Consider the following 6,655-nt stretch of genomic DNA (forward strand, 5'->3'; position numbering starts at 1 on the left):
AGAGAGCCCCTTTCAAGTAGTAAAAGGAAATCTAAGTAAGAGAAAAATCTGGCTCACCTGCTACTACTCACTGTCCCCTGGTCACCATTGTGTTTCTCTGCAGGAAGCCCGAATATGGGGCAGGAGTGGAGAAGAGAAGCAGAACATTAGAGTATATAGTTCTCAACTCCTCTCAGAAACAAGCCCAACATGTTCAGCAACAGAAGACTGTGTGGAGAGCAATGACTGAGATTGGGGGTCTCTGATGACATCATGGCTGAGGCATGCCTGGTGCCTGGGAATGTTTCCATGAAAGGGTACAGGATGTCCAGTCACTATGGTAATGTCCTGCCAAAGGAGACTCTGTGCAAGACTCTTATTAGCTTTGACCTTGATCTCAGGCACACAGCTCCCAGGGATAGAGGAATTCTTATGCTAGACAACCACAATGTTTCACCTGCTCTGCTACTCTTGAGCCTGCCTGCTTAACAGTAACTTTAAACAATGGACCTCTTTGAGTGCTACACAAAGCTCCTAACGTTGCACATTTTAACTGTGGAAAAGCTGCATAGGTGTTTCTAGTTCTGAAACTTTCTGGGTACAAAGAATAATGCTTTCATAGTCTTTAACCTGAAAATGAAACATATATAAATAAAGATTGCTGGTGTAACGCTTCAGATCTGCTTCTTCGTCAGAGAGCAGCACTCCACCTGATCCCAGCTTTATCTTCAATATCCGTGTGAGTCTTTATTTTCTAATCCCCCATTGCCCCTTACTAGAAACTCAAGTTTGGCCACGTTGGTCACGGCAGTTGGTGGCCTGTAGGGATCTGGACACGGGGGAACTTCTATGGCCAGATAAAGGAATACTCCTGGAGATGTGTCAGATAAATAAACAAAATCCAGCAGTGCTTTTGGCAGCACTGGTTGTGGCATCTCTGTATGTGCTTTGTCCTATCAAAGAAAGGCTGGTAGAAACCCCAAATAAGGGCGACTCCTATTGGGGGTCCCCTCTTGCCCCTGAAAGAGTTCTGTTTCTATTCTTCACACATTTCACTATTAAAAAAAAAATGATACATTTCTAAGATAAATGTTCTAGTTTTTTTTCCTTCCATATTCTTTTAGGTCCTGACAGGGTTTTATGATCTACTCTTTAGTTTGGGTAATACACTTGAGTCATCTGAATTGATTTGGGGACAATTGCCTGTTTAAGGATTATTACACTCAAGTTTAATACTACCTTTTGTCTTTCCCACCAATTAGGCCTAAAATCTGTCCCCACCATAACCTATGGGACTAACAATCTCTCAATCATAAACAGAAGTGCTGCAGGCTCTCCTAAGTGATTTTATAAAATATGCCAATTGGAGTCCTTCCCTTTGGAGGTACCTAGTTAGGCTCTCACAGATTCACACCACCAGCTTCAGTTTACAAGCTGCATCTTCCGAGTGGAAGGGAGCTGTATCCTACACCTCACATCCTGCACTCAGAGGGCCCTTCCACGCCCTCCCCACAGTCAGCACCCCCTTCCTTTCCATCAGTTGCTGCTTACCACTACTGTGAGAGGATGGAAACTCTACTTTGGGGCTGGCCTCTTCCTCTGATTCGGGATGCCAGTTCACTGCTTGAAACAGACACATGGGTTGTTTGTGCTTAAGGTAGATATTTAGGGAACTCAGTACTAGTTCTGAGGATTCCTTCTTCTCTGAAAGCACATCCTATCTCCATTCAAAGACTGCACGTACTCAAAATTCTGTAGGAATTAAAACTCAAACATCTCTAGGTTCAAAGAAGAAAAGGAAAAAGCAAGTTTTGTGCAAATCTTTGCAGAAGCAAAGAATGTGCATACGTGGAAGATTTCATAGAGATAAGGTCTGGAACCCAAGCCCACTGCAACCTGACCATCCAGCTCTCCTTGATATGCTCCTACCTGTCCTGCCAATATGTAGGCAAAATATGTAGGCATGACCAATTAATTCAACTATTTTGCAATAGGCTCAATAGTGTCAGTAATGACAAGTAAAGTCATTTGTTTCCAGTTCACTACTGGAGAATGAGAAATGGCATTTTCCACAATTCTTTGTGTCTGTGGTGTTGGGAATTGAACTTGGGGCTTTGTGCATGTTAGAAAGGTGCTCTACCACTGAGCTATATCCCCCAGCCCCAACAATTCTATTATTCAATGGCAGGGATCAACACTCAGAGCAACCAATATATGTATTCTCTGAAGAGACAGTCTGCACTGGGAAGAAAAGTTGCAACTACAAGCATCATGGAATAAGTAAATTCCATTTTGACATAAATAACAAAGTACTATGCCTCATCCACATGCTGACAATGCATAGTGGCTGTTTCTCACATTCCTTTAATTTAACCACTCAGAACTTTATTTCCTTATCTCACGGGCAACTCCTGCCTTCCCATTCCTTTCTGCAAATCTTCCACCAGGGCCACAGCCTCCTCTCCAATCTCTTTGTGCTGCTATCTAACCCAGATCTGGATCTCTTGGAGAAAGATAGGAACTGTTCCAGAACTATTAACTCCAGGATCTGTACTTTTGTAAACTTCTCCAGTCTCAGCCACTTGTGACAAAGCTTCCAGAGTTGGATAAGGGCCTCCCTGAATCCAGTTTCTTCTTTCTTTTTTCCTTTCTCTTTCTCCTTCTTCTTTTTTGTACCAAGAATTGAACCCAGGGGCACTCAATTCCTGAGCCACATTCCCAGTCCTTTTTTATTTTTTATTTTGAGACAGGGTCTCACTAAGTTGGTTAGGGCCTTGCTAAATTGCTGAGGCTGGCTATGAACTTGCGATCCTCCTACTTTAACCTCCAACAGTCAGATGCTTCTTGATAGTGGAAATGCCAAAAGCTCTGGCAGTAAACCTCTGGTCCAGAGTCATTCCCTTAAAAGGAAATTTCCTGCTCCCAGCAGTCTTCTAGTTTCACTACTTGCAGTCCTTCTTGCACTTGAAGAGTCTGGATCTTTTGGGTCACAGAGACAGCCATTATTCAGCTCAGAGAACCTTGCAACTGGGCTCTAAAGCTCAAATCTCTTTGTCTCTTTGGGAAGTCACCTTTAGTTGAGTTACTAGGTGGACCTTCTCTTGGAATCCTAGAACCAGAGACATTACCAAATGAACTCTAATGAAAATCACAAGTGCTAACCTAGCAGGATTGAAGCAAAGAAGAGAGCCTTCTTTTCTGCTTCTCTCCATGCCTGGTGCCTGTGGCCCTCTGTCACTGAGGAGGCAATTCCAGAAGGTTGATAAGAGGGGTCAAGGGCTGGTGACTGGTGGGAAAGGAGGGGAACTTAAAGCTATTTGCTTAACAGTTTTCTTAAGGTTCAGAAAATACCAATTATCCATACTGAAGAATGAGAATGAATGGATGGAGATTATATATGAGATAATAAACTGCCTATCCACCCAAGCCACTGGTCTTCAGACATATAGGGTGTTGCAAAGTAAAGGTCCAGTACAAGTTAGACTGAGCACAAGGTAGCAGCACCTTGGAGAGCAGCAGCCGCGTGGAGCCGCCTCTAAATTTCAGAAATTCTAATACTCCAAACGCTAAACTGTCCTCGCCTCTGGCTAGGTTCTCAGTTTTTGGCACCCTGTTGTTCAGGATCCCTTAACCCTAGAATCATAATTCTCTCCCAAACAGCGTGATCTACTCTACTTAAAGTTACAAGCTCTAAGAGCAAGGAAAATAAAAATATGGGCTCACAGGACGAGTTGGAAGGAAAAATATGATTTACTCTGCCTTCAACTCTTCAAACAATCGTCGTTTAGAGATCCCCTAGGAATTGCCCAAGATCACAGAGCTGGTTTATCGCAGGAAAATGCATGAGTGACCAGAAGAACATGTCTTACTCTGGAAGACTACTCTGCTCTGCGAGGCACCTTCTTTGGAAGCTTTTGGGGGAACAAACGCAGTCCCTGGGAACCGGTGTGTGTCGGAGGCAACAAGGCCAGGGACATGCCCTGAGAGCCGTGGGTGGCGAGAAAGAGAAGGCCACTAGCAAGAGGGACGCATCCTCGCCGGGACGCAGAGACTGGGCCCAAGGCAACCGAACCCAGGTTTCCAGCTTGTCACGCCCACCCTGCGGGGGAGGCTCAGGCGCAGGCCCAGGTGAGAGCTGCTCTTTTGGGCCGAGACCCGGAGGCACTTTCTCCTAAGTCACAGAACGTTCCCGCATGACACTTGAAATCCAAGCCCATTATCCGAAGCTGAGGCTTTCCGAGATGCACTAAACACCGGAGGCGGAAACTCGAGTCTGAGAAGGATTTGGTTGTGTCGGAACTACATTTCCCAAAGGCCTCCGCTCTTAGACTGACAGCAGCATTAACCGTTAAAATGTGGGAACATCTTAGGATCCTATTACCGTCAGACAAATCACTGACGCGGGACGGAATTTTCCCACACTACGCCGGCAATTAGTTTAACCGGTAGGCGCGGAGGCTTGCTTGCACTTGGAGGACGGCTCCCTTTCCGCATTGAGCTACAGGAACTTTTCTTTCTTTTGGTACAATGGATTGATCTCAGGGGCGCTTAACCACTGAGCCACATCCCCACCCCTTTTTATATTTTATTTTGAAACAGGATCTCGTTAAACCTCGCTAAATTGCTGAGGCTGGCTTTGAACTCGCAGTCCTCATTCTTCAGCCTCCTGAGCCGCTGGGAATACAGGAGTGCCCCACGGCGCCCAGCTCGGAACTTTTCTTTACAAAGCGTTTTCACTTAAGGTTGAGAGCAGCTGTTTATCCCTGTTGTACGGGTAAATAAACCGAAGCGACTTGTGCAGTCTGTCTCTTAGCATGGAGATGGGATTACAATTTTTTTTTTTTAAATCACTTGTGCTCTCTGACGCGTGGATGCCTGCTACCGTAATGCTTCATCCCCACGATTTTCCTCCTTGCCCAATACACACTCTCACCCTTCCCCCCTTTCTCTCCTCTCCCTATCCCTCTCTCCCACTCTTGTGTGCACAGTCCAGGTTGGTCCAAGATGAGTACCATTAACAATTCATTTAACAACCAAATGTGTAACATCTACTTTGGACCAAGCATTGGACAAGAAGTGTCCTGCGGTGACTGAAAAAAAAAAAAAAAAAAAAAAAAAAAGCAAAACACTCCCTCCTCTCCCTCCTCCTAAGGAATGTAGTCCAGTGGACAGTGTTTTTCTAAAATGGTGCTATGAACAACTCAAATAACTTCAATGCAGTGTGCTTAGCGCAAAATGCAGGTGTGTTCAAAGTACATGTTGTGTAGCTCAGTGGTAGAGACTTACCTAGCATGTGTGAGGCACTGGGTTCGATCCTCAGCACCACATAAAAATAAAAGTATTGTGTCCATCTACAACTAAAACAACAAAAAAGCAAAACAAAACAAAACAGAAACACCAAAGAACATGTTGGGAAAGAAATACTGGGGAGAGAGACTGGGAGAGCCCAGAGGGGGAAAGGTGCAGCCTCAGGAATGGGAAAGGAAACTCTTTAGTACCTACTTTACACATTTTACCTAGGTTTTTGTTGTTTTTGGTGCTAGGGAAGGAACCCAGTGCCTTTGGCAGAATGCATGTGCTGTACCACTAGGAATACCCAAACACTTCTCACTTCCAATTCAACAGACGACAGGTCCAAAACTCAATTGAAGATAGATGGATAGATAAAGCTGTTATTTCCCACGGGAAGAGCAAGCAGCCTGTGGAGAAGTGAGGGAAGGGTAGGGTGACAGGAGGGACTCTCTAGAGTCAGTGGGCCATGGAGATTTTTCCCCTGTCTCTGATCTTATGTAGAAACCCAGGCCAGCATTCTTGACCTGCACACACAACTAGTTTTCAAAGCATCCCCTCTGGACCAGCCCAGAAGTTTCAGAGAGCTGACTCAGACCAGCTGGTTGAGGCAAAGTTCTGGCCCAGAAAAGAGCTTTGGGTTTACATCTTCCAGTCAGCAGAGCAGCTGTTTTTATGTTTCACCTGATCTGTGAGCTATGAGGGACCCAGGGCAAAGCACTGCTGTGAGACCCTTCTCCCAGAAAGTTCTCCAACAGCTGTCTGAGGCCTATGTATGTTAAATTCTCAGAGTTGGAACACTGGTAAGATTGATAAGCAGGAAAGGATTCAGAGGCAGGTGGGCCTTAGAGCCACAGCCTTTGCTCAGACAAGAGGCATGAGCTCACTGGCAACAACAGAGGGGTGAAAAGTCAAAAAGGATTAACTCTACAACTAAAATCTTCCCACACCCACAATTCTTCCACTTTCCCTATAGTTTGGGACCATTTTGTCAAGAGGATGAAAAAAGGAAAGACTAGTTTTGTCCCAAGATCTGAAAAAGTTCAACGGAGCTCTCCATGTGAAAATCTCCAGGGACATCTGAGAAACTGAATGCAGCAGACCCCCTGTAAAACTCCCTGGTTGTGAGACAGGACCCTCTGCCACCCCATCAAGGCTAAAGGGCCAGGAAGGTGACCAACTGTCATATGCAAGGATAGCCCAATTATAGTTGTAGGTAGTCCTATTACTAATGAGGGAAAAAGACTAAAAACCATAATCAATTTTTTGTTTTTTGTACCAAGGATTGAGCTTAGGGGCACTTAACCACTGAGTCACATCCCCAGCCCTTTTTATGTTTTATTTTGAGACATGGTCTCACTAAGTTGCTTAGGGCTTTGCTAAATTG

This window comes from Sciurus carolinensis, chromosome 2 (assembly GCF_902686445.1).
Source record: "Sciurus carolinensis chromosome 2, mSciCar1.2, whole genome shotgun sequence".
NCBI lineage: Eukaryota > Metazoa > Chordata > Mammalia > Rodentia > Sciuridae > Sciurus > Sciurus carolinensis.